The sequence below is a fragment of the Candoia aspera genome, chromosome 1 (genome assembly GCF_035149785.1).
Source record: "Candoia aspera isolate rCanAsp1 chromosome 1, rCanAsp1.hap2, whole genome shotgun sequence".
NCBI lineage: Eukaryota > Metazoa > Chordata > Lepidosauria > Squamata > Boidae > Candoia > Candoia aspera.
Genome location: NC_086153.1, coordinates 17,549,201 through 17,575,522, shown reverse-complemented (window position 1 = coordinate 17,575,522; position 26,322 = coordinate 17,549,201).

Here is a 26,322-nt window from a genome sequence, read left to right as displayed (position 1 = left end):
TGAAGGACTTTAAAGGTCAAAACCAGCACCTCAAAGGGTACCCAGAAGCAGAGTGGAAGGCAATTCAGCTCACAGAGCGGAGGTCTGAAGTGTGCCATCCTAGGGGCACATGAAACTGTCCACACAGCCACACTCTGCACTAGCTGAAGCTTCTGGATGCTCTTCAAGGGCAGCCCCATGTACAGCGTGTCACAGTAATCTACTCTGGAGGTGACCAGGGCAGGAGTAACTGTGAGTCAAACCTCATGGTCCAGAAAAGGGAACAACTGGTGCACAACACAAAACTGTGCAAAGGCCCCCCCTATCCATGACTGCCACCTGCTCCTCCAGTGGGACTCATGAGTCTAGAAGGACCCCCAGACTGTGTGCAGCAAAACAGCTGAGCCCATAGGGTAGAAGACTGAGGGTCTGAAACCTCCTATCCCAGGAGCCTTCTATTCTTCATACTCTACCCAGATAATAGCTTCGTAGTTCCTGCTACTTGTTTCCCTGAGAGTGCCTCACCTGGTGTCCTTTCCGAGACCCATTGTGTGTAAGAGGGTTCTCACAGTTTATGCTGACTTTTTGGTGAATAAAGGGTCAAAAAAGGGGAAATAATGTAAATAATTTCAATAATGCTATATCCTGACTACATAGAATAGAGGTATGTGAGTAGAGGTTCAGCCCTCCCCCCCACTCCTTGAGCAATAGACCAATCTCACCAGAAATAAACAGAAGTAAACAATTGTATTCTAAAATAAAATATAAAAGCCCTGAGAATCACAAAACCAAATGGCATGTTCCAGATAGACCACATGATGTCCATCTGCTACAAATAAACACTTTCTCCCAGTTTAAGACTAGACTACCAGAAGACTAAATAAAATTAGTATCTTCCTGCCTAATCTGAAGGATGGAATGCACAGCTGAGGTTATACATAAGACTATATGGAGCAATCTTAATCTTGGGCATTTCCAACCCAATAGCACGGTTGCTGCCACTGCTTTGTCTTTTTTGACCCTCCTCCTCCCTGCCCTCCTGCTGCTGCCCCTGGGGGCTCAACAAATAGTTCAACGATCTATTCCCTTTCAAGCATTCACATAACGGTATGCCCTTGATTCTCCAAAGCAGTAAAGTGAACTCTTGGTATTTTCAGCATCTAGAATTCCCGTAGAGCCAATGAGAAGTATCCTGAAAGGACACGAATCTTGATTTTAAGAAAACCTTCCTGTCACTCCCAAAGTGAATATTAAACAAAACAAACAAAAAACACTTGTCTGCATTCACTAAAGGTAAAGGTTTCCCTTGACATTAAGTCCAGTCGTGTCTGACTCTAGGGGCTGGTGCTCATCTCCGTGTCAAAGCCAAAGAGCCAGCGTTTGTCCATAGACACTTCCGTGGTCATGTGGCCAGCATGACTAAACGGAATGCCGTTACCTGCCCACCGAAGCGGTACCTATTAATCTACTCACGTTTGCATGTTTTCGAACTGCTAGGTTGGCAGGAGCTGGGACTAGCAACAGGAGCTCACCCCGTTATGTGGATTCGAACCACCAACCTTCCGATCGGCAAGCTCAGCAGCTCAGCGGTTTAACCCGGAGCGCCACCACATCCCACTACTGCATTTGTGTCCCACTACTGCATTCACTACTGGAGTCTTAAAGACCAATCAAATCCTGAAGTTGGAACTGTCTAGTTAAGCCGGTGAGCCCAACTTCCTGCTTACTGCAGGAATCAAGGTTAAAGCATTCCCAAGAAATAATTGCCTAGCCTCTGTCTGAACACATCCTGTGAAGGAGACTCTGAGTAATTGGTTTGACTGTCAAACTGCTCTCACATTGGCGAGGGTTTTTTCTAACATTCAGTGACTGTAAGACAACCCTACAATTTTAGAGGTAAATTAGTTGGTGGAAAGCCAACCTTCTTCTGGGTAAATATAGTAATTTTAAAAGGCAGCCACTCGTTCTCTGATTTCATGCCCAACACAAATTGTTGTTTATTTTATTTATTTATTTATTATTCAAATTTAATTACCGCCCATCTCCCCCAAAAGAGGGACTTTTTACTTTTTCCTAACATGTACAGTAGTTTAATCCTGAATTCTGGTATCACGTGAAAGGGAAAAACATTTATCTCTTTCTTTTCTTGACAACTTTAGTTCAGTTTATAACATTCTCTCTTAAGCTACATTGTCTCTTTTCTAAACACATCTCCCCTTCAAAATGCTTTGATCTCTTCAAAGGTTGGAGGAAAGAATTGGATTGTAATCTGGGGGGTGACGATGGGAAAAGGGGGGAAGATCTATTAACATTTTTGAATTTGGAACATTCTGCATCTATTATTAATAAGTACCTTTGACATCTGATAGATCAGCTGGGATTCTTTGCCGGCTGGTGAAGTTACATGGCCTGGCCCATAAAAATAATTATTTCATTCTCAATTGCTGTGGATGTTTTAATCATCTTCTGCAATGCATATTTCATGACTTTGTTGAAACCCAAGCAAAACTATGTATCTCGTGATTTGGAAAGGCATTCCAAGTTAATTGGTTTCTAATCAGTGAGCAATAATAACAAGCAACTGTGCTTTGACTTCTTAGTAATTGTTGGTAATAAATACAGCGCCATTCCCAAAGGCAAGTACACCTGTTTGATGCATCTTCAAAAATGAGACTCTGGCAAAAAGGGAACAGGGGATTCTTCACAAATGTTCCTGGTAGAAAAGACAGCCAATGTCCCCTGCAAAGCTTCTTGAAAAATATTGCTCCTCATTCTAAAATGTTTGGCTAACTTTCTCTGAAGTTTTGCCTGAGGAGAAATCCACAGACTGAACTCAACTTTTGCTCCAGGCAAAATTGGGATGGAATCTGGAGTGGAAATAATATCAAAGGGGTATGAACATTATTCTGTAAACAACTGTACATGGCCAAGTTTCATGCGGCCAGTTTAACCCTTGTCTTTCAAAAATCCTTGGGCGTCATGGATTCAGGCACTAGAGCAAGGGTGAGGAACCTTTTATCAGTTAAGAGGCATCCCTTTTTTTAACACTATTCTCAGGGGCTAACCGCCACAGGGACAGGGCATCACACGAGTGGCTGAAGCCAATTTGGTAGGAGAGTTCCAAATTTTCAGGAATTCCTGGGTGGGCAACTATTTTTGATGTGCTAGGCCTATCCAAAGGTTTAGTGTACCTGTGAGTGGAAAAAATGGAGACAGGTATCCATTAACTGCATCTGTGGTCAACCCATTTCATAAGGAGGCCACAAATGGCAGCCATTTTGGAGGCAGCCAGAAATCATTAAAAAAAAAGCTATGTCACTAATTTCCCCTTTTCCCTTCCCCATAAAGACCAAAAATTTGATCTGATTGATTTTAAATAGTCTATTAACAGTCTTAAAATCAACAATCTCAACATAAATCAATCTAATTCAGTAATTGCAGATAACAGTAGCCGCTTCCAAGCTACATAAAAGGTGAGCAAGAACCATTTCCAGAGAGATAGCTGGATAGATAACTATCCAAGAGTAGTGTGATGAAAAATTATTACAGCATAAGCTATCATGGGTCATTGGACTATAATGTGTTCACCAACACATTCCTGGGCAGCCAGCAAGCTCCCTGCCTGGTGGGTGTAGCCATCTCTCAGAATCCCCCTCCTCCTCCAGTCCCAACCCTCATTTTAGGGAGAGTGATTGGTGGATATTTTTCCACAGCAGGAAAAGCCACCAATCACTGAACCTTACCTTGCTCTGTGGTGAACTGCTAGGACAGCATCATTCTTTAGCTTCATCAATGAAGCAGAGTTTCAATCAGCTACAGGGACAAAGCAAATGTACAATGACATATGTTGCACTGCCTAACGGGATTGGAGGACCACGTGCTAAATTGGCTGTCTGGATGTCCCCTTACTTAAAATGGGATTGGGTAGTCTGTGAGTCAGCCATTGCCTTAGCGTGCTGTGTGAACCAGGCTCTCATATTAAGCCATTATATTGTTGATTTGCTTGGGCACAACAGGTTATGTGAACACAGGAATTATGTTACATAAAGCAGATTTAGGATTTAGCTACTGTATGAACTCGGCCTTAGAAGAGCATGCAGAGAGAGAAAGAGATGGATGCTGAGTTTGTACACAATTTTAAGTCATCATGTTGTTTAGCTGGTTTTGGTTTTGTATGAACTATAAGCCCAGGCAATTCAGGTATACTAAAAAAGCTAATTAAAGCAGCCATGGTTTAGCACTGTGTGCATCCAGCCAGAAACAGTGCATTAGAGAGGGCAGGCTGTTAGTTAGGATGCAGTTAAACAGAGGAGTAAAATAATTTTGCTCACCACATAGTTTCTTTTTCAAATGGCCATATCTTCATGATGTTATATCTTGAGGTAAATATAAGCTTATAAATGTAACCACCCATATTTTGGTTAGGCAGATACTTAGGACAGACATGCCTCTCATAGGCTTTCCCTGTAAAGCATCCCACAGCGGGCTTTAAAATTCTCCAGGCTCTCACAAAAAAGACTCAAGATTTATCCAAATGCCACCAGGTTTGGTTCCCATTCTTTCACTTTCGGAAACCACGACAGGCAGCCTAGCTTTTGAAATTTCTAGACCACTGTTTCTCAACCTCAGCAACTTTAAAATAAGTGGACTTCACCTCCCAGAATTCCCCAACCAGCACATTGGCTGTGGAATTCTGGGAGCTGAAGTCCACATAGCTTAAAGTTGGTGAGGTTGAGAACACTGTTCTAGACAGCTAATTCTCAGTAATTTTTTAATATCTCCACTGCTGCTGCTTCCTTTTATCTTGGAAACCCTGCTGCCATTCATTAGAGGAGCCAGCTTTTCTCTCCCTTCATTTCGCAGTGTGTGTACTTGAAAACGCTTTCATTGTCAGCTGAGATACTTGCTGCTAATTGATGCTTATTATTCCTTTTGAGCCTATAATTGCTTTTCCTTTCTGAAATTTAAATTGCCTTGGCTTCCTCCCCTAATCAGTCCAGCCCCATTCCTGATCTTTGCAGGGACATTCTGAGCTTTAAAACACAAAGTTTTCCTTACTTCGTACTTGGTTGCCATAAGGGTCCATCCAGTTTTATCTGTTAGGGAGGCTGAGATTTGAACCAAACAGCTGTGTTTGGAACCAGCTTTAGAAGCTAGCATCAGGCCACGGGGGTGTTAAAAAAATCCAAAAGAGCCAGTTTGGTCTAGTGGTTAAGGTGCTGGGCTAGAAACCGGGAGTCTGTGAGTTCTAGTCCTGCCTGAGGCATGAAAGCCGGCTGGGTGACCTTGGGCCAGTCACTCTCTCTCAGCCCAACCCATCTCATAGGTTTGTTGTTGTGGGGAAAATAGGAGGAAGGAGAATTAGGTATGTTCGCTGCCTTGAATTATTTATAAAAATAATAAAGGCGGGATAAAAATTAATTAATTAAATAAATAAATAAATAAATAAAATGGCAGACGTGCCCAAGCAATGGACGTATTGCCCCTTTTTGACATGCAACATGTGTAAAAAAGGATTAGGACTTCACATGGTCATAGCTGCCTTCATTTTTTTGACAGCCCGGATGCCCCTGCTGTCAGGTGCGTGCATGTGGAGATGGGTCTTTTCCAGATTCAGACCAGGGGCATGCAATAAATCTGTTGAAGGTTAAAGCATTCTGTGTGTGCCTTCCTGACTGGAAACATGACCTGAGCAATATTTAGTGAAAGAGGAAGGAGATCTATTTACAGGAAATACATTATAAGGAGGGAGAGGCAAAACCTAACATCTAGCTAGTTACATCCTGTAAGATTACTATCAAGGTGGAAAAGAGTCAGTGTCATTGGATTTGCACCTCCAGCAATATGCCCCATGATTGGCAGACAACATGACAAGCCCAGATTGGATAGTCCCAGTATAAATATGTTGAGCCTGTCTTGGAGCACATTAGATTGGTGACTGTGGCCAAAGAGAGATCTGATCTTCATCCCTTCCTTATACAAGTGCAAATTGCCAGTTTAGCTCTTGATGCCTCCTGTGATCTCATGGGAAGATACTTTCTAAGGCTCTGCAGCACTTTGGATTCAAAGGCAAAAAAAAGTTATTTAGAGTGTGTGGGAACTAAACCTAGCATCTCCTTAAAGCAACTGCAATCTTTTCCCAATTATGTAGCTGCCACAAAATACTGAGGAAAGATGCAGCTGCTTTAAGGAGTTGCAGACAAGGATTACATTCCTATCCCCACATATTACAAACATTTTTTCCTTTAAAACTGAAGCACTGCACAGGCCTAGTATAGTCTTCCAAATCTTCCCTCCCTATCTTTTAAGCTCTTTAGATGCTGAATGGCACCTTCAGATACAGATATTCAGATTGTGGAAAATTGGCCCCTTTCAATGGTGGCACCTGCCTACTTTAGGAGATTTTAAGACCACTTTTCAAAACACAATATTTTCTCAGAGTAAAAGAAAGTTGTCAGGCCACTTTGACAAAGGATAGATTGAAGACTTTTCCCCCAACTTTTCCACCCCTTTTATTTGTAGCAATCTCCATTAATCTGTATCATGGATCAGTAATGTACAGCCCCACCCTTCCAGGAGCTATCATGCCTTCTTGCATAATAATATAATAGTAGAGTACTGTACGGTGGCGCTGCGGGTTAAACCGCTGAGCTGCCGATCGGAAGGTCGGCGGTTCGAAACCGCGCGGCGGGGTGAGCTCCCGTTGCTCGTCCCAGCTCCTGCTCACCTAGCAGTTCGAAAACATGCAAATGTGAGTAGATGAATTGGTACCGCTTCGGCGGGAAGGTAACGGCGTTCCGAGTCGTCATGCTGGCCACATGACCCGGAAGTGTCCCTAGGGACAACGCCGGCTCCAAGGCTTAGAAACGGAGATGAGCACCGCCCCCTAGAGTCGGATTCGACTGGACTTTACGTCAAGGGAAACCTTTACCTTTACCTTACTGTACAGTATAATCCTATTTACTATAATAACAATTTAAAAGACATTTTATTTATTTATAATAAACCATCTAAATTTGTCTATCACAATATTATTAACTTTGGTTTTGTCTATCATTTTAGAGCTACTGGAAAGGTTTTCAGTTACAGAAAGAACATTGAAGTTTGTTCTAATTTGAGTCTCCTTTTTAAAAAAAGCATATATCATGAGAAGCAAACTCAACTTTATTTTTAATTTTATTTATTTATCAAATTTCATCACTGCCCTTCTCCCTCAAAAGAGGGATTCTTTTGGAATAAAGCAAGAAGATGTGTAGGCTGAGGAGCACATGAGTTGTAGTGGTCTGTTCCCAGCCTCATAAGGATTCAAGAGATGTTTGAAAAGATACCTGCAAATTCCTCAGATGTCTGGGAAATGGATAGGCAGCCCTCTGGTTCAAACAAGGGGTAGTAAAAGGAAAAAATCTCCAGTCTCTCTCTCTCTTTATTTAAATTTATTGACTGCCCAACTTCAGTGGACAAGCTGAAAGATAAACTGAGTCCTAAAATCAAAGTAATCCAGCTGTCAGAATATCTGTAATACTATCCTTTACTCTTTCAATACATCATGGAATAAATTGAAGCCCTGCCCCTTCATACATGTGTGTGATATAAATACACATCCCAAAGAGGAGGATTTCAATTGCACAGTTGCACCCATCATCCTGGCCTCACCCACAGAGACACCTCTGGACTTCATTGTAGCTATCAAGAACCTGAGAGTGATACCCAGACACCCCTTTTATAGAGCCAAGAGGATTCTTATTGGGCTTTTAGTACCACCTGACTTCTGTGGAGTTGTTTGCTGTGGTAGGGCCCACTATATTCTGTATGTAAAGATATAGTAGACTAATTCTACAGGCTTCCTACTAGGTGACACTGAATTGATTTCTAGATAAATTTTAGAATTGTTAGCGACAAAACTCAAAACAAATTAGACTCCAACAGTCTTTGACTTTAGAAATAGAAAAAGACTTTATTTCGCTCTCTCTCTCTGAGCTTCTACGGTTTGCAAAGCGTGGTGGACTTTCCAGGAGCACGATGCAATGTGTCCAAAAGAAAAGCCACACCATACAATATTTCAAGTTTATTTTTATACATTTTCCTGTCCCGTTGCTCCTCTTTATCCGTTCCCCCATTGGCTGGGTACTCTCAGACTTACAATCTTCCGGCCGCCTTTGTTTTAAACCATTATCATATTAGGTGATGTGTTTAGCCGTTGCCCTGATAAGTTTAGCCATTACCAGATGATGAGTTTAGCCATTGCCATGATAAGTGATGAGTTTAGCCCTTATCATTTGATGAGTTTTCCCCACTATCTCCTCCTGACTTCGTGTTGGTTTAAGTATTTAACATGGCGTTGCTTTTGCTCACTAGCTTGAACTTATTTACACATTAAAATCTTTATCTCTCACAGAATGAAGTTGGTACTACTTCTCTGCCAGTGCATTCTCCAAGGCCTCCAGGACAGCTACCTTCTTTTTTCCATGGTGTTGCATGGTTTCTCCACCACCACCACCACCACCACCTCAGGTATCTTTTTCAGCTTTAATGACCTAATGTGAATTTAATCTGAACATCAGGCAGGGGGACATCTCCAACCACAGCACTTTCTAATTAACAGAATTACTAACGTGGCAAACCATACTGAAGAAAATCAACCGTGTTTGCTCAATTAAAAAAGAAGAAAAAGAACAATTATGCATTAAATAATTAACGTTGTTTGTACTATTCCATGCGGGCCGCTCTGCCACTCAGATTAAAACTCAGCAGACTTGAAAGCATGAATTGTTCTTTCAAAATAAACAGGGTGACATTCTTGCCATATTTATAAGGTCCACAGAAACCATTTTCCCTATCAACCTTGCCAATTTTCTCTCTTTGAACAGGAAGTAATACTCCAAGACTGATCTATTGAACCTTCCTTCTCTAGCCCACCAGCTAAAATTAGTTTATGCTCCATTTATCCCTGGCTTGCCTGCTGCAACTTTTTCTTTTTTGATCTGCTCTCATTATATCTCAATCCTCTTGCCTCTACCACAGTATGCTGCAAAAAAAAAATTTAAACCTTCTTTGGGCCATGCGGTGTCTCTCTTTGCAGGCTTTTCAGCCATTCCTGAATCAAGACCATGAGCTTGTCTCGCACTCCTCTGGGCCACTGACCTTTGATCTTCCAAATATACCTCCCCAAAGGCCCCAAATCACCTACTCACAGCTAGCAACATACTTGAAGGCCATGAAGCTTGTGCTTGGCCACTGTGGGAAATGACTGCTAGATGAGATCGCTCTTTGGTCTGCTCTATCACCACTGTTCTTCTGTTCTCAATTAGTGTAATTGACTGATTAATTTTCATTTTTTAAAAACCAGACATACACAACCCATGCCTTGCTCCCAAGAACATTTTGTGCACAATTTTCCTTCTCCAAATGTAGGACGATGCATTTATTCCTGTTGAAATTCATACTGCTAGGTTCTGCCCAATATTCCAGCTTGTCAAGATCATCCCGAATTTTGGTACTGCCCCCTAAGGTATTTGTGTCATCTGCAAATCTGCAAATTGGATAATCATATGCTTCTATCTCATCATCCAAGACATTTATAAATATGTTAAACTGTAAAGGAGCTAGAACAGAGCCTGAGATACACTGCTGAACATTTTACTACAGCTTGATGCAGAGTCACTGATGTATACTTGTTGATCATGACTGTTTAAGCAGTTCTGTATCCATCTAATGATACCATAACTGAGCCCATATTTTGTCCTTTTGTCATCTTCACTATCTTCTTCAATGGCTGGGTTTGTAGAAGATGCTAACCTATAAATTGCCTAGTCTACTGGGTTTAAGTCATTTAAGTTATAATTTAGGTTTTGCCCTGGCCTTACCTACTTTGGGAAGTGTGGCTCAGCATGGAACTGAAAGGCAGAGTGCAGAGGAACTGGTCTGGAAAACTGGTCTGGATTATACATCCCAGTTAAATCAACTAAATATAATTGTTCAACTTGCAAAGATTCTAGGGAAGTAACAATCTGTCTCTAAATAAAAGCACAAGAACACAAGTACCAATATACCAACTAGACTTTTGATAAACTAAGTGAAAGCTTTTTGACTAAGATCAAAAAGATTGCAATCCAAGCACCACCATACCAACTTCTTTAATAAGGTCCTACCATAGTTAAGTATAAGTTAAGTGTAATATATACATACACCACAGGTAGTCCTTGGTTAACTATGATAATTGGGACCAGAATTTCCATTGCTAAGTGATGTGGTCATAAAGCACGATGTGGTCATAAAGCACAATGTCACGTAACCATATCGCTTAGCAACAGCAGTCACCGTTGCCGTTGTTATTCGAATCCCACAGGTCATTAGGTTAGGACCCACCCCAATCCATGCCATTCCTGGCTTGGTGCTTCCCAACCCTGAGCCTCAGTTAGGTAAAGGACTATAAAGGACCTTTTCTGCCTCCTTCTGAACTGCCCCCACCTGCCTGTCTCTGCCGCCATCTCTGCCCTGTTGGCCACCTGCCTGCCTACTGCTGCCAGCTGCCCCCACCGCCCAGACCTGCCCACTGCCGCCATGCCCGCCACACTGCGCACCACTGCTGTACCGTCCAGGGCCTCTTTCAGACTGCCTTCTTTTGTGTCGGTGCAGCAGGGGCTTCTTTCACCCCATGTCCAGGGCCTCAGTTCATGCCCCACCCAGGTCCTCCATTCGCACACCAGCCAGGGTGTCCGTTTGTGCTCCACCCAGGGCCTTCTTTCACAAAAGAAGTCCAGCGTGTGAAAGAAGGCCCTGGCTGCACTGGCACAAAAGAAGGACCTGGCGCACGAACAGAGGCCCTGGGTGGGGCACATGAGAAACCCCAGCTGCATCAGCGTGAACGAAGGCAGTGCAAAAGAAAGCCCCGTCTGGTATAGTAGTGGTGTACAGTGAGGCGGGCACGGTGGCAGGGGGCAGGGCCAGGTGGTGGGGGCAGCTGGTGGTGGTGGTGCAACTACCGTGATTCTCCTTCAATTCTCAGCAGCATTCAAAGCCATCAATCATGGTGTCTTTCTGGACTATAAGTACTAGGGATTGCTCTCCTCCTTTCTTTGTAGTTAGTTCCAGCCAGTGTTGATGAGGGGAAAAGGTTGGATCCTAGAGCTCTGGTCTGTGGATCCCTCAAGGCTTGACACTTTTGCCTCTCCTATTTAACATCTACATAAAACTGCTGGGCAATATCATCCAATGACACAGGCTCAGATACCAGTATGTTGGTCATACTCCTCTGTATATCTCCACCCCAGGCTGATCAAGCAATGCAGTCAATATGTTACCTGGGTGCCTGGAGGCTGCTGTAGTCTGGAGAGGAAGAAACAGGCTGAAGTTCAACCCTAGCAAGATCAAGTGGCTGTGACTGTATGGACCACCTCATGCCAGAAATTTTTCAAATGTAGTTCTCAAGGGTGTTGTACTTCCCCTGACAGAACCAATGCCCAATTTATTTATTTTTCCTAGATTCACAGTTCCTGATCAAGAAGTAGGTGGCAGCTGTGGCCAAGAAAGCCTTTGTACAGATTCATCTAGTATGCCAATTGCACCCTTTTCTGGATTGGGGGACTCTACTCACAGACATTCATGGATTGGTTACCTCACGTACGGACAACTGCAATGTACTCTATATGGGGCTGCCCTTGAAAACTATTTGGAAACTACAGATGGTCCAAAATACAGCACCATGAACAGTGATGGACGTGCCTCAATACACTCATGTAATGTTCCTACTGTGTGCAATCTGTACTGGTGACCACTTGGCTTCCAAGTATATTTCAAGGTACTGGTCATCATCTACAAAGCACTACATGGCATACATCTTGCCTGGATATTTGCTTCCCTAGGGAGATCTGACAGGGTTGGTATGCTTAGGGTCCCATCTATTAAACAGTGGCATCCTGGGGGACCCAGGAGGTGTGCCTTCTCTGCCATGGCACCTGCCGTCTGGAACAAGTTTGTCTCCTGAGTTGTATACTGATTTTACCCTGCCAATTATTATAAATTCTTGCATCTGTACCCAAGAATTGCATGAATCCCAGAAAATGTAGGGGTTCTGAGAAATGGTTGCAGGATGGTAACCAGAGAGGACCAATAACTTGGACATCATATTCTAGAAGCAAAGAACACAACTCCTGGGGACCACTCTTGGCTTCTAAGTGACCCTCTATGGGGCACCCTAAAAAATAAGCAGGACAAGAAGAAAGCCCCTGAGTGGGGCAAGACAAGAGCTATGTGTGATTTAATTTAAAGCATGGATGTACAGGAATACCTTATCTAGCTATGGAATAGTTTGTATAATGACCAGGAACAACATTGAAGAATGAAATATGGAACAACTAAATGGTTCCAAATTAGAAAAGGATTGTCCTAAAGTTGTATATTGTCACATTATTTATTTAACGTATATCATGAGAAATGCTGGACTCAAAGAAATAGAAAGTACAGGTACCTCACTCAATGACCATAATAGGGACCAGAAAATTGGTTGTTAAGTAGTGTGGTCATTAAGTGAGTCACCATGACCAGGCCTGATTTTGCAACCATTTTACGATGGTCGTTAAGCAAATCCAGATTCCCCGATGGATGTTTTTTGCCGGAAACTGGCAAAAAAGGTTGCAGATTGCAATCACATGACTACAGGATGCTGCAACTGGTCATAAATGCAAGCTGGCTGCCAAGTGCCCAAATTGCAATCATGTGTCCGCAGAGGAGTGCGACAGTTTGCAACGGTCATAAGCGCGAGTAGATGTCATAAAGCACTTTTTCTGAGGCCATCGTAAATTCAGACCATCGTTAAACAAACGGTCATTAAGCGGGGACTACCTGTATAATTAAAATTGCTAGAAGAAACATCAGCAACACTCTGATGCTGGAAGTGAAGAAGCCCTAAGGAATCTCTTGCTGAAGGTGAAAAAAGAGAGTACAAAAGGTGGTCTGAAAGAAAGAGACATCTGCTATTTGGAAGAAAGTCTATGACAGATCTAGACAAAATATTAAAGGTCAGAGACAACACAGTAACAACATGGGTCTACTTTAAAACTCTTAATTTTCTGAGTTGTACCAAATAGTTGTGAAAGTTAGACCATCAGAAAAATAGATGCTTTTGAATGATGGTGCTGGAGAAAGATGTTGAGAATACCTTGGACTGTACGAAAATAATTCAGTGCTAAAAGAAATAACACCAGGCTGTTCATTTGAAGTGCTAATAATGATCCTAAAGCTTACAAAATTTTGACTCATAATGAGAAAGAAGAGTCATTGGAGAAGATCCTGATGCCTGGAAAAACTGAAGACAATTGGGAAAAAAAGGCTGACAGAAGACCAGATGGCTGGATATTATTACCGATGACACTAGCAGGCGCTTACAAGAACTCAAAGAAGGAGTTAATGACAGACAGGCCCCACAAAGTGATGTCCATCTGGTTGTGAAGAGTTGGAAGGGACTGGAGGACTGAACAACAGTAAAAATAAAATACAGCTAGTGATTTCCCCCTTCAGACACATTAAAATTGCAATTCGATGGGAAGTCTTGGAGGGGATTCGAGAGGTCAAAGCCCCAGGCTTCGAAGGGCCGCATGTTGTGTGTCCTTATGATAAAGAATTGGCAATTGCTTTCACACACTTCTTTCTCCTCGTCAGAATCAGTGTTGACATAGGTATAGGGATGATCTCTCTGTATGTGTGTGTATCTGTGTGTGTGTTTATCTATGTACTGTAGCTAGACTGGCTGAATGAAGGAGAGAAAGGAAAACATAGAGTCCCTCCAATGGGAGGAGATGGGCAGTGACAAATTTGATAAATAAATAAAATAAATATTATCTAAAGTGAAGGCTGAGGAAGATGGCAGTTAGAGATCCACCATCACTCTGAGGTAAGACAGAGGTGTCCACAGGGTATGATAAAAAAAAGTCAAGATGGTGGCCACAACAGTGCAATCACTGTTATATGTGCATCACACATTTAAAAAAAATGGTCGGAGCTGCAATCGCACTCTTGTGGCCGCCGTCTTGAGTTTTTTGACCATGCCCTATGGACACCCCTGGGGGAAGAATAAAGGAAAGGAAAAGATTGTGTCTCAAATGCTTTTCAGGGGAGTGAAAAGGGGAAGCCACCGCCAATGCTGAAGGCACCAAACTCCCATAGCAGCAAAAACACTCTGAATCATCCACAGCTTTGGAGGGATGTAGTTTTGTTCTCAGTCTTTCCAGCTCAATGGCCTACCCCTGCAAAAAAGGGGGAAACCAAGCCCTACAGGGCATGGGGCCCGGTTACCTGAGGGACCGTCTCACCCCCCATTACCTCGACCTGTCCCACCCGGTCAGGCAGAGAGGGCATGTTACAGGCCCCGTCCATGAGAGACTGTCAATTGGCAGCGCCCAGGAAGAGAGCCTTCTCTGCCATGGCCCCCGCCCTATGGAACACTCTTCCCCCAGAGGTGAGGCAGGCCCCCACCTCCCGGCCATTCGGAAAGGGGTGAAGACCTGGCTCCGCCATCTCGCGTGGTGTGGGACAGGGTGTAGTCAATCCTGGGAGTGGTTAGCGCCCTAAAGAGGCCCCTGTGAATTTATGAATTTAAATTAAGAACTTTTAATACCTCCATCTTGGATTTTATATTTTATATTTTTATTTTTATTTAAGAAGTACTGTTTTTATTGTATTTTAATCTGTATTCATTTTTTTAGTTTTAGTTTTATTGCAAACCGCCCAGAGTCGCTCTTTGAGTGAGATGGCAGTGACAAAATTCGAAATATAAATAAATGAAGAAACACGGATTAAAGTGCACTAAAACATGATAGGAAATGTCCATAATGAACCACTGCTGATGCATATTAAAATGTCCATCTAGAAACAGCCTATTTACCCAGAGATTTCCTACCTTAGGCAGGTGGGGAAGCTCCTAGAGGCACAGATGGGGAACTTCTAGTTTCCTGTCCATGACTCACCTATGGAAGAGATGCAGCATGGAAACCTGTTGTCTTCCTGTCCTGCTTATGAACTTTCTTCAGGCAGTGATCAAACCTGTGGTAAATTGGAAGCAGCATCAGCATCAGGTAAATTGGACTTTGCTCTTATCTAATATGGCTTTTCTTAATAACTGCTTATGCCACCCAAAAAGCAGTTCCATTCCAAATAAAGTATTACAACCACATAACCATTTCTGGAAATCAGTGGATGCTTTGAAGTTGATTATTCAAGTGCATGCTGCTATCATTTCCTCTCTTGCTCCCTTTTGGCACAAAATAATATAAAACTTTAAAAATATTATTGATTTATCACAAACTGTGGTGCACACAGGTTTTTTTCCAGGAAATGTGGGGCATAACGAGGCTATGTTATTTATAAAATCAAGAACATTCAAAATATATTTCCGGCCATAACTCAGGAGGAGGGAAAGCTTGTTCACAGAAAATTTGCAGTACAGTGAAGACAAACGGAAATTCTTCTTCATACAACTGTCCAACTCTGAAAGGCTTTCAACCTCCCCAAAATCTAGCAGTGGGACCACAGGCATTTGATACAAACTGTACTAACCACCACAACAAAAGATGAAGTGTGTGTTGTGACTGCTGTTCAGCACCACCTCTTGAGGTTGGTTAGTGGACAACAACTAAGGACACTCCCACTTTGCTACCATTTTCAATTCCCAAGCTCTCAGAAGCAGTTGGAAAGTGATCCACATTTGATTTCACTTCTACTAACTCAGGAATGCTGAGAACAAACAGCATGTCATGGTCCCTGTTCCAGTGTTCCTGAAAAACATTGTGACATGTTCCCATGCCATGCTGGTGCTGACACGGGTTGCTATACAGGAGGGGGCTGCGCCTGTTCCCTTGTACCAGGCTGCGATGCAAGGAGTGAAGAATGCATGTTTGGGTTATCTTGACTGGTCAAGGACTTTGCCCAAGGACCGGCAAGAACCGTTAGGGGCACCTGCAGGGAATGGAATTGTACTGACTCTGGGGGGAGTGATGGGGAACTGCTTGGGTTTTTACTGGGAAAAATCCTGCCATTTTACCATTCTCAGCTTTGCTTGTGATCCTGCACACTATTCATTATTAAATCAGATATCCATAGAATCCTTGTGTGAGTCTGATAGTGATTTTGAATAGGCAATCGTTACACAGCAAACATTATTGCCCTAAAGGTCCTGCAGCGACAAAAGTCCTTATGCACAGAAGGGAAAGAAATGAACAAGTAAAAAATAATAACAACATCCTCGTGCTTTGATAGGGCTAGTCAAGGGCAGAAGAGAAGGAGAAACTGATGCAACTCTTGACAGTTTCAAGACTTGCTCATCATCTCTGCAGAGCTGAGGAGGCTCTGCAAGGCCCGTAAACTAGCCTTTCCACAGAATCCAAAGCTGGAAAGAAGTACAAAACAGTTGAATGGAGAAAATAAACTTAAGAAATAAAATGGAAGTTGCATCCTTTTCCTCCCTGTCTTTTGGACATGACAAGAGTCAAACTCAGTTCATCCTTTTGTCAAATCCTCTCAGACCCAAATTAACCCCCTCTGCCCCCAGACAAGGCCCCTGGAATCCCATCTAAATCAAAGAATAGAAGCCTCCTCACCAGCGGATAGTACAGCCCCAGGGCATCCCTTACAAAGAAATCACAACTTAGAGAAGCTCCAACCTTCCATCCTCAATCAGGGATACGCCCTGATGAGATAATTCCATCTCCTTAACAATGGATTCCCCAGCTCTGCTGCCCTCCTGAAAGTCCCATTTTGCCTAACAATAGATTGTTGTTAGATCCCTGGATCACTGACAAGGACCTGCCTAGCTTCCCCAAACTGGCCAGCCAAGCAGATCCCTAGGATTTCTCACCTTGTAGTCCTCAACTTCTTTGCTTTTCCATTGTTTGGGGTCCCTCTTTCTTATAAAGTTATAGGTTCTTATAGGTCTCCAAGGATCATTGCAATAAATGTGGTCTTTTATTATTTTCTTCAAATTTATATAGCCGTCCATCTCATGAACAAGTGACTCTGGGTCATGGACAAAGAGCTAAAAACGATCAATAAATACATTAAAAATATTAAAAACCAACTAAAACAAGAATAAAAGACAAAGGGATGTTAAAAATAAGGGAGCCACCTCACTAGTCCACCCGTCTTTCTCTTCAGTGTTGTGCTCCTTCTTCAGACTGAATCCATAACACAAGAAATCCCTCCAGCAGGGTAATGGAGCCACAATGTTTAGCTTTGCTGTATAGGTAGTTCTCATTTAGCTGCCTCATTTAGCAACCGTTCGCAGTTACAACAGCAATGAAAAAGTATCTTTCAGCCAATCCTCACATTTACAACCTTTGCAGGTCTGTAAAGCAAAGGAGAGCTGAAGTAAGATTGTAACCACACTTGTGGTTTCACTTAGTGACCACTTTGCTTAATGACCAAGTTGCCAGTTCCAGTTGTGGTCACTAAAAAGGACTACCTGTAGTTTCAACCACACTGTAAGAGACCTGGAAATACATCACCATCATTGCCGACACTGAGAATATTGAGGACCACAGCTGCTTTCTAATGGAGGCAGAATCCTCTCATGAGGAAGTCCCTAAGATGAGTCAAGACCAAAGAGGAATTGGCAACCAAAGAACAAATAAGAAGCTAAGATAAAGATCCAAGTCTGAAGTTAGGCCTGATGTTCAATTCATGTCAGACCAAAGGAGGAAGAAGGTAGGAAGGTGCGGAAGGTTTAGAACCAAGCCAAAAATCAGGACCAAAGGACAAAGGATTTGGGAATATGCCAGAGTGTATTGCTTGAGCAAGATTTAACTGGAACAGAGACACACCTGTAAGTCTTCGTCTCCAGGAGGATCAATAACTAATCTAAATAGCCTTTGTTGTAAACCACCCAGAGTCCCTCTGGTGGGAGGACATGGGTGGTGACAAATTTAATAAATAAAAATAAATAAAAAATAAAAATAAATAGGCAGGGTCAGTCCAGAATCTGAGGAACTACTAGGCAGATACTGCAGCATACAATTTTTAAAGATTTCCATTTATATTTCAGCAGCCCCTGCCACTGCCACTACAAATAACCAACATTCAGCAGAGAGCAGGTAATACAGTGAAGTGAAATAAGCTAGCTCTTTAAGGTTATTGACTCTGATTCTTGGGCTGACAGTCCATACCTGCCAACAAATCATTGCAACTCAATTATATTTGCTACTTGATAGCAATTACCTGACTCAGTCTGCTGGTTGATAGATATCATGGAATGGTACTTAACATGTGATAACAGTCAGTTGGGTTCACAGAGCACATTTAATCAGGTCAGCTAAAGACCTAAGACTGAGTTGGCACAACATGCAAACTTTGGTCATTTTTGCTTGCTTAGGTTCAGGTGTGACTTTTGGCATGCTACATGGAAGCAGTGTTGGAGGAAAATTCTGAGAGCGCCTTGGACTGCAAGAAGATCAAACCAGTCCATCCTCCAGGAAATAAAGCCAGACTGCTCACTTGAGGGAATGATATTAAAGGCAAAACTGAAATACTTTGGCCACATAATGAGAAGACAGGACACCCTGGAGAAGATGCTGATGCTAGGGAGAGTGGAAGGAAAAAGGAAGAGGGGCCGACCAAGGGCAAGGTGGATGGATGATATTCTAGAGGTGACAGACTTGTCCCTGGGGGAGCTGGGGGTGTTGACGACCGACAGGAAGCTCTGGCGTGGGCTGGTCCGTGAAGTCACGAAGAGTCGGAAGCGACTAAACAAATAAACAACAAAACAACAACATGGAAGCAGAGTCAATATATTATCAAACAGTGAACATGGGTTGATTCTGCAACTAGGTTAAACATGTTTCATGCACCAGGCTGTCATGTAACAGGGGTATTTTTGACAGCATATTATTGGCACTGTCACAAAATGGCTGACATGGTGCTTGTAATGAATCATAAAATAGCCATTTACAATAAAGTAAGACTGATCCACCATCTCTTCTAGCTTGCTTCCCCAATTCTCCCTATCAGTTCTGCTTATTTTTCTCTGTCATTCTTTCCGGGCAGGTGGTACGTTTTCCAAACTGAGCTTGGGACTGTGGCTGTCTACCATTTTATTTTCTCAGAATGCTAGAGTTTGTGTGAGATGCAGAGGCATTGTTGGAAATGCAGGTTATGTTGGATATGAGTGCTTTGCTTTCTAGCATACTTGTTATCCATTCATTTTTTTAAAAAATTAGAAATTGCATAAAACCTAAAAAGCATGAGATCAAATGGAGCAAGAAGGCACATTTGCAGCTGGGTACCACATTGGTGACCCAAGGTATATAAGTCCATTATATTTCCAATATCAGTGCTCTCAAATGGTAAGTACAGTGTATGCTAACTACCAAATATCAAATAGACGTCTACATTTCACATGATATGTCAAATAAAAATAATCCCTGCATATAGTTAACATTCAGAAATATATTTGATAGATATACATATACATATTATTTTTGTTTTTTGAAATAATAAGCATTTGGAAAGACTTGCCCATTATCAGTTTATCCATTACCATAGATGCTAAATGTCGGTCTCCCTCAGCTAGGCTCAAACTTGGCTAAAGCCTCCCAGAAGCACAATAGTGTGGTCCTTTATAGTCCTTTACCTAAGCACAATAATGTGACAATATACAACTTCTGAACTGAAGCCCTTAACAGGCTCTGAAAGTTTACGTTAAACCTTTTGGATTCAAACCCAGTGCCTTCTCTTCCTATCTTTTCCATGAAATAATGGTAAACTCATCTTACATTTCCCACAATCATTTCTAAGCGACAGTTGCCTGTTTACATTCTGTGCATTTGTGCCCTGGAAAACTCTAGTTTCTAGAGTTCCTAACATAACTCTGATACTAAAGACCAAACTGATGGGTATTCTTCGGATGTTGTAGACTACTTTCCCCATCATCCCAGCCATCAAGGATAGTCTTCAGGGATGATGGGACTTGTAGTTCAACAACTGGTATATATCAGGTTTTGGAAGCTTCCACTAAATGTATGGAAGGACTTCTTTAAATCTTTAAATTTGATTGAATGACCAACCAAATAGCAAATGCAAGCCAGGTTAAATAAGAAGAAAGTGATTTTTTCTTATGTTATTACTTTTTTTTTTACATTCAGGTTTTGACTAAACCTGACCAAACAAGATTATAATTATCAGGTATTTTCAGATTTCTCAAGGGTGGGAAGACATGGGCACTGGTGCTCTAAGCATATGGAGAGGTCCTTCCCCCTCCTTACTGAATATCTATAATCATCTTCCTCTTAACATCTGGGGTATTGGACAGAGATTTTAGATCAGTGAACTTGGTTTTCAAGCAAGCATCAAGCTCCAGCATCTCTCCCACAGCAATGAACCACCACATTTTTGTAACATCCATTCTAAAGTTTGCATTATTGGTCTAATCTGCTGGATACCACCTTAAAACTCTTTCTGGAACTGGTGGTCCTCTATAATATGTGGGAACTAGTTATTTGGCACCCATAACTGCTGACACAAATAGCATCTGTTAGAACAATGGAATAAAGCTCACTCTAGAAATACAATGTAAACTGAACCCATGTGGATCTTCTTCCTAAAAAGAAAGCTACTTCAGTTACATCATCCAGCAAGCCTGGATGAGTGCCGTTTTTGGCAGATAAGATGAACTTTGTGTGTGGGTTTTAGAGGGCTTTTTTGGGGAAAAAAACTAGCTCACAAATAGAAAAGATCTCCCTTTTTATTAATGCAGAATATTCTTAGACAAGACTCAAAGCTTGTTTGTATGCCCTCCCTTTCCATTTCAAACCCGGTTGCTTTTCAAACGCATAGCATGCATCAGAGAAGATGGGGGGGGGGGGGAGGAAACACACAAAAGCAGTTTTGTGTAAAATGAACAAGGAGAAAAGTGTTTACAGCCTCTGGATCCTTTGTCGTGGCAGCTGCCATTCTTGGAGATTTGGAACTAAAGAAAAGACATGGAGCCCGGCTGCCCACAGATCAGCATGATTGTTTAAAGTCACCTTTCTTCTCCACTCACGTTATAATAGGACTTCCCAAATGACAGGGACATTTTGCTCAGAGACAGAAGACAAATTTGCTTCAAATGTCACAAAGAAGCATTTCTGTGATGGGACTGTGGCTTAAGGAAGCTGCTCTTCCAGGTGCAATATACTCATAAATCAATTTACATGTCATATTTCAAGGTGCCAAGAGACACTCCCTCCAGCATCCTTCCAGTAACCTCCCAGACAGAATGGTTCCACTTGAAATACAATTGAACCATTCCAAATGCAGAACCAAATTACTAAGGCTTAAAACATTAAAATAACTATTAACATTACAGAAAACCAAGACGCCAGTTCTCCGTGGATGGCTGCTGAATTTTGGCACTGCAATTAGAGGAGGCTCAGCGGGGTTCAAAAGACTAAAGGGGTTCAAGGGCCATTTGCAGCTGGCAAGCCAAGGGTTTGCACACTGTACTCCCCGTAAGTACATTCATTGGCTGTATTCACAAAACACGCTTATCCAAGCCAGAGCTAGAAGCTGAATTTGCACAAAATGCTAAGCTTGGTTAGTATTCATCATTGTTAGGTTTTTTGTAGCCTTAGCATGTTTCAGTACACAGCAGGTACTGCGTAGGATGCAGGCAACAGTATGTTGATTTGAAAGGCAGTCACTGGATTAGGCATCCTTATTTGCAGAGAAATAGCATGAACACACGCAAGGTAAAACTGAGCTCCTAGCACACTGGCCCAAATGTGCTAAAGCTGACTGATAACAACCTTATGGTTAGCAAGGAATGCTGCAACTGATCTCAATGTGACTAAGCAGGTAACCTTGCCTACAACTTCTCTATATCACTAAAAAGTGTTACGTGAAAGTCTCAGTAGTCCAAAGACACGATGGTCACTGGAAGTCAATATCTATGGGCCCAGCTGATGTTAATCGTACTGCATGTAGAAGATTATGGAATGTAAGAGGAGTAAATAGTGGAGTTCTTGGTACTGTCTGAGCTTGGTTGTTTGCCTGCAGACATTTCATTACCCAACTAGGTAACATCATCAGTGTGAGGGAGGGTGAGGTTTAATGCCTGTTTATATATAGTAGCAGGGCAAGGGTAGGGCAGCAAACCCCACCCTTGCTTGCACTGATGATATTACCTTGTTGGGTAATGAAATGTCTGCAAGCAAACAGCCAAGCTCAGACAGCACCAAAAACTCCACAGTTCAACTCTGAGCTACACATATTCTCTCCTATCAGAGTAAATAGGTAAAGAATGCGAACTGATGAATGACATGAAAGAAAGAAAAATAGATACGTTGCCTAGCGGACGGGAGAAAATATAATAAATCTGAATGAAGGTGGTCTGATCACATGGAGTCAGGTTGATGAATACATGCAAAGAAATGAATGGGTAGGTTTGTTTTTGAATGAAAAGCCTAAAAAGTATAACAGAAAGTATGAATTGGTGTCATCTATGTTGCTGTGGATTCAAATGAATGTATGAATCATTGGTTGATGAAAGTTGCATCTTGTACTCCAGTGAATGCTGATAATGGAAAAATTAGAGAAGAGTTTTGGGGAAATTACATAACATCCTTGATGAATGCAATCCAATGAAAAAGAGTTAGCCGAATGACATGAATGGATGGAGATGGAGCAAGATGAAAGAGTAGTGAGAAGGGGATAGGGCCATTTGGAGACCCAACTATGGACAAGAATGGTGACTCTGTGGTGAATATGTGTTGGAAAAATGTATCTTTGTGGTTTAAGCATGGATCTATCCATACATACACATGGTAAAGAAATGAATATAAATCTAAAAGCATTATTGATTTAATTGCTTATGATGAGAGATTCAGAGATTTAGTGATGGTATAAGGGTGATGACAGATTAACAGATTGCTATTAGGTGGTGACAAGAGTGGATCTTGGGAAAACATGGGCATGGATGGAAGAAAAGGAAAGAAGCAAAACATGGCAGGAAACAGCTTACATTTACAGCTACCCTAGTTAGAGAAGGCTCCAAAAGCTGCAAAAATGAAACTTGAGGTTCACAGGTTACCCACCTCTTCCTTATAGTTATAAAAACACAATTAGAAACATGTAGACATTATCAATGTAAGATGACCCTCGCTTCAAATAATATAAACACAATTGAAAAAGTAATAGTAGAAACGTTATAGTATCCACCCACATGAACTGAACATTATTAAGAAGACAAGAGTTTTCTTCAGGTAAGGAAGTAATCAGATGAATTTCCCTAGGGAGGAATTCTATAGTTTTGGGACCAATGCAAAACAGAACCTGTCCTGTGTCACCACCTACCATATTGGGGAAAAAAAGAAAGAGTTTCCATGAAGCTGGGCCTCTGAAAAAGATCTCCGTATTGCAGCAAGCAAACCTTAGGGCCATCTCTTCTTCTAAAAACTTGCTGCAATACGGAGATCTTTTAAACGATTTAAATCATCTTTTAGCTTTCTGCAATACTGAGATCTTTTAAATGATTTAAATCATCTTTTAAAAATACTGAAGATTTTTAAATGACATACCAGCAGTTAAAACCATATGCAAGCAAATAGGGATGCTACAATTTGAACCGTTTTATGATTATGTGTGCCTGCTGAAACTGCTGTGAAAGGTGCAGGACCCTCTTTTCTCTTTCACATTGGCCCACCTATCCAGAAATCAGCTGAGAGCCAATGAAATTGGTGCGTATTCGACACTCTGTCCCCCAACCCTCCTCTTCAGTTGGTACCTTCGCTAGCTACATTTTAAATGTACCTTAGCCAGTTGTATTTTCAAATGCATTTTTCAAAAGTGGCAGGGTGGCGAGCACATTTCAATTAGCTGATTGCAAAAATAAGAAAATGAAGGTTAAAAAAAGAAGAAAAAATGCAGAATTCTTCAAAACAAGAATAGTGTGAAACCTCCCTCTTTTATAACGCAGGTGTGTCTCAGAATTTGTGTTTTGCCCATGCAACGATTTTTAATCTGCCTTAACCAAGTACAGCAAAACTATCGCAGGAAATCACAAAGACCAGCCCAAGATTTTGCTGCCCTGCAGTAAAAATAAACAAGAAAAGCCCTTTGTGATCTATTCATAATTATCGGTAACCTTTGTCTAAGGGAGATGAAAACAACAGTCAAAGGATTTATAGATTATTTCTCATTATCTCTTCTTTGTTATGTGAGTACGCCTGACTTCAAAATCTCACATTCATCCAGATTTCATTTATTTTTATGATTGCATATTTATAATAGTTGAGACAGCTGCTAGCTTTCCTTGTCCTTCAGCAAGAAAAGGGATCAATTGATGTTTGGAAAATTAGCTGATTCTCCAGCAAAAATTGGACGTGTAAGGGAAAAAACATTGGGAGGCATAAGGAGGGGGTGGGGGGAGCCAATCAAACAGAACCGCACAAAGAAGGAAGACAATTTGAGTTTCTGTTTCATCATTCCTGGTCCCCCACCAGACACTAAGATCATCCTCCAGTCAGAGATTTCCATATCAAAACCAGGTCACCAGCAGCAAGCTACAACAGTCTGCATTGTTTTCTTCATTATATTGTGTTTCAGTGAACCCCACATGTGACATACGGATGGTGCCACTTTTAATTGAACTCTGAAACTCTTCTACAGCCAACTTGTCACGAAAAAAAAGAGATTCATAACATGGAAGGTATTTGCCTGTCCCAACTCCTGAGTGTCAAGGTAATCCTCAGGTTGCTCCAATAACATTTGTCTAGAATAGCTCAAAGAGAGCATGGTCTTACTCTGCCCAGCCTTCTTTTTCAATTAAACTCTGGATGCACATAAACTTCAGCAAAGGATCGTTACCTTGTCATGGTGCTGGAGCTTGAGCACCTCAATGATGCCATGAGCTAAACCGTGAAGGGCCACCCAAGATGGGAAAGTCATGACAGAGAGGTCAGACTAAATGCGATCCCTGGGGAAGGTAATGGCAACCCACCCCAGTATTCTTGCCGTGAAAACTAAATGGATCAGTACAACCAGAGATATGTTGGTATACCATCGGAAGATGAGACCCGCAGGTTGGAAGATGGTCAAACTGCGACTGGGGAGGAACAGAGGATGAGTTCAACTAGCCCCAGACGTGATGACACAGCTAGCTCAAAGCCGAAAGGATGGCTAGCGGCCGACGATGCTGGTGGTGAACGGCGAATCCGATGTTCTAAGGATCAACACACCATTGGAACCTGGAATGTAAGGTCTATGAGCCAGGGCAAATTAGATGTGGTGATTGGTGAGATGTCAAGATTAAAGATAGACATTTTGGGCGTCAGTGAACTGAAATGGACTGGAATGGGCCACTTCACATCAAATGACCACCAGATCTACTACTGTGGACAAGGGGACCACAGAAGACAAGGAGTAGCCTTCCTAATTAATAGTAAAGTGGCTAAAGCAGTGCTTGGATACAATCCAAAAAACAACAGAATGATCTCAATTTGAATTCATGGCAAGCCATCTAACATCACAGTGATCCAAATATACGCCTCAACCACAGATGCTGAAGAAGCTGAAGTAGAGCAGTTCTATGAGGATCTGCAGCACCTACTGGACAACACGCCTAAAAGAGACATTATTGTCATCACAGGAGACTGGAATGCTAAGGTGGGCAGTCAAATGACACCTGGAGTTACAGGTAAGCATGGCCTGGGAGAACAAAACGAAGCAGGACATAGGCTGATAGAATTTTGCCAAGACAACTCACTCTGCATAACAAACACTCTCTTCCAACAACCTAAGAGACGGCTTTATACATGGACTTCACCAGATGGACAACACCAAAATCAGATTGACTACATCCTTTACAACCAAAGGTGGCGGACATCTATACAGTCGGTAAAAACCAGACCTGGAGCTGACTGTAGTTCAGATCACAAACTTCTTCTTGAACAATTTAGGATCAGACTAAAGAGATTAGGGAAGACCCACAGGTCAGCTAGATATGAGCTCACTAATATTCCTAAGGAATATGCAGTGGAGGTGAAGAATAGATTTAAGGGACTGGACTTAGTAGATAGGGTCCCGGAAGAACTATGGACAGAAGTTTGCAACATTGTTCAGGAGGCGGCAACAAAATACATCCCAAACGAAGAGAAAACCAAGAAGGCAAAATGGCTGTCTGCTGAGACACTAGAAGTAGCCCAAGAAAGAAGGAAAGCAAAAGGCAACAGTGATAGGGGGAGATATGCCCAATTAAATGCAAAATTCCAGAGGTTAGCCAGAAGAGATAAGGAACTATTTTTAAACAAGCAATGCGCGGAAGTGGAAGAAGACAATAGAATAGGAAGGACAAGAGACCTCTTCCAGAAAAGTAGAAACATCGGA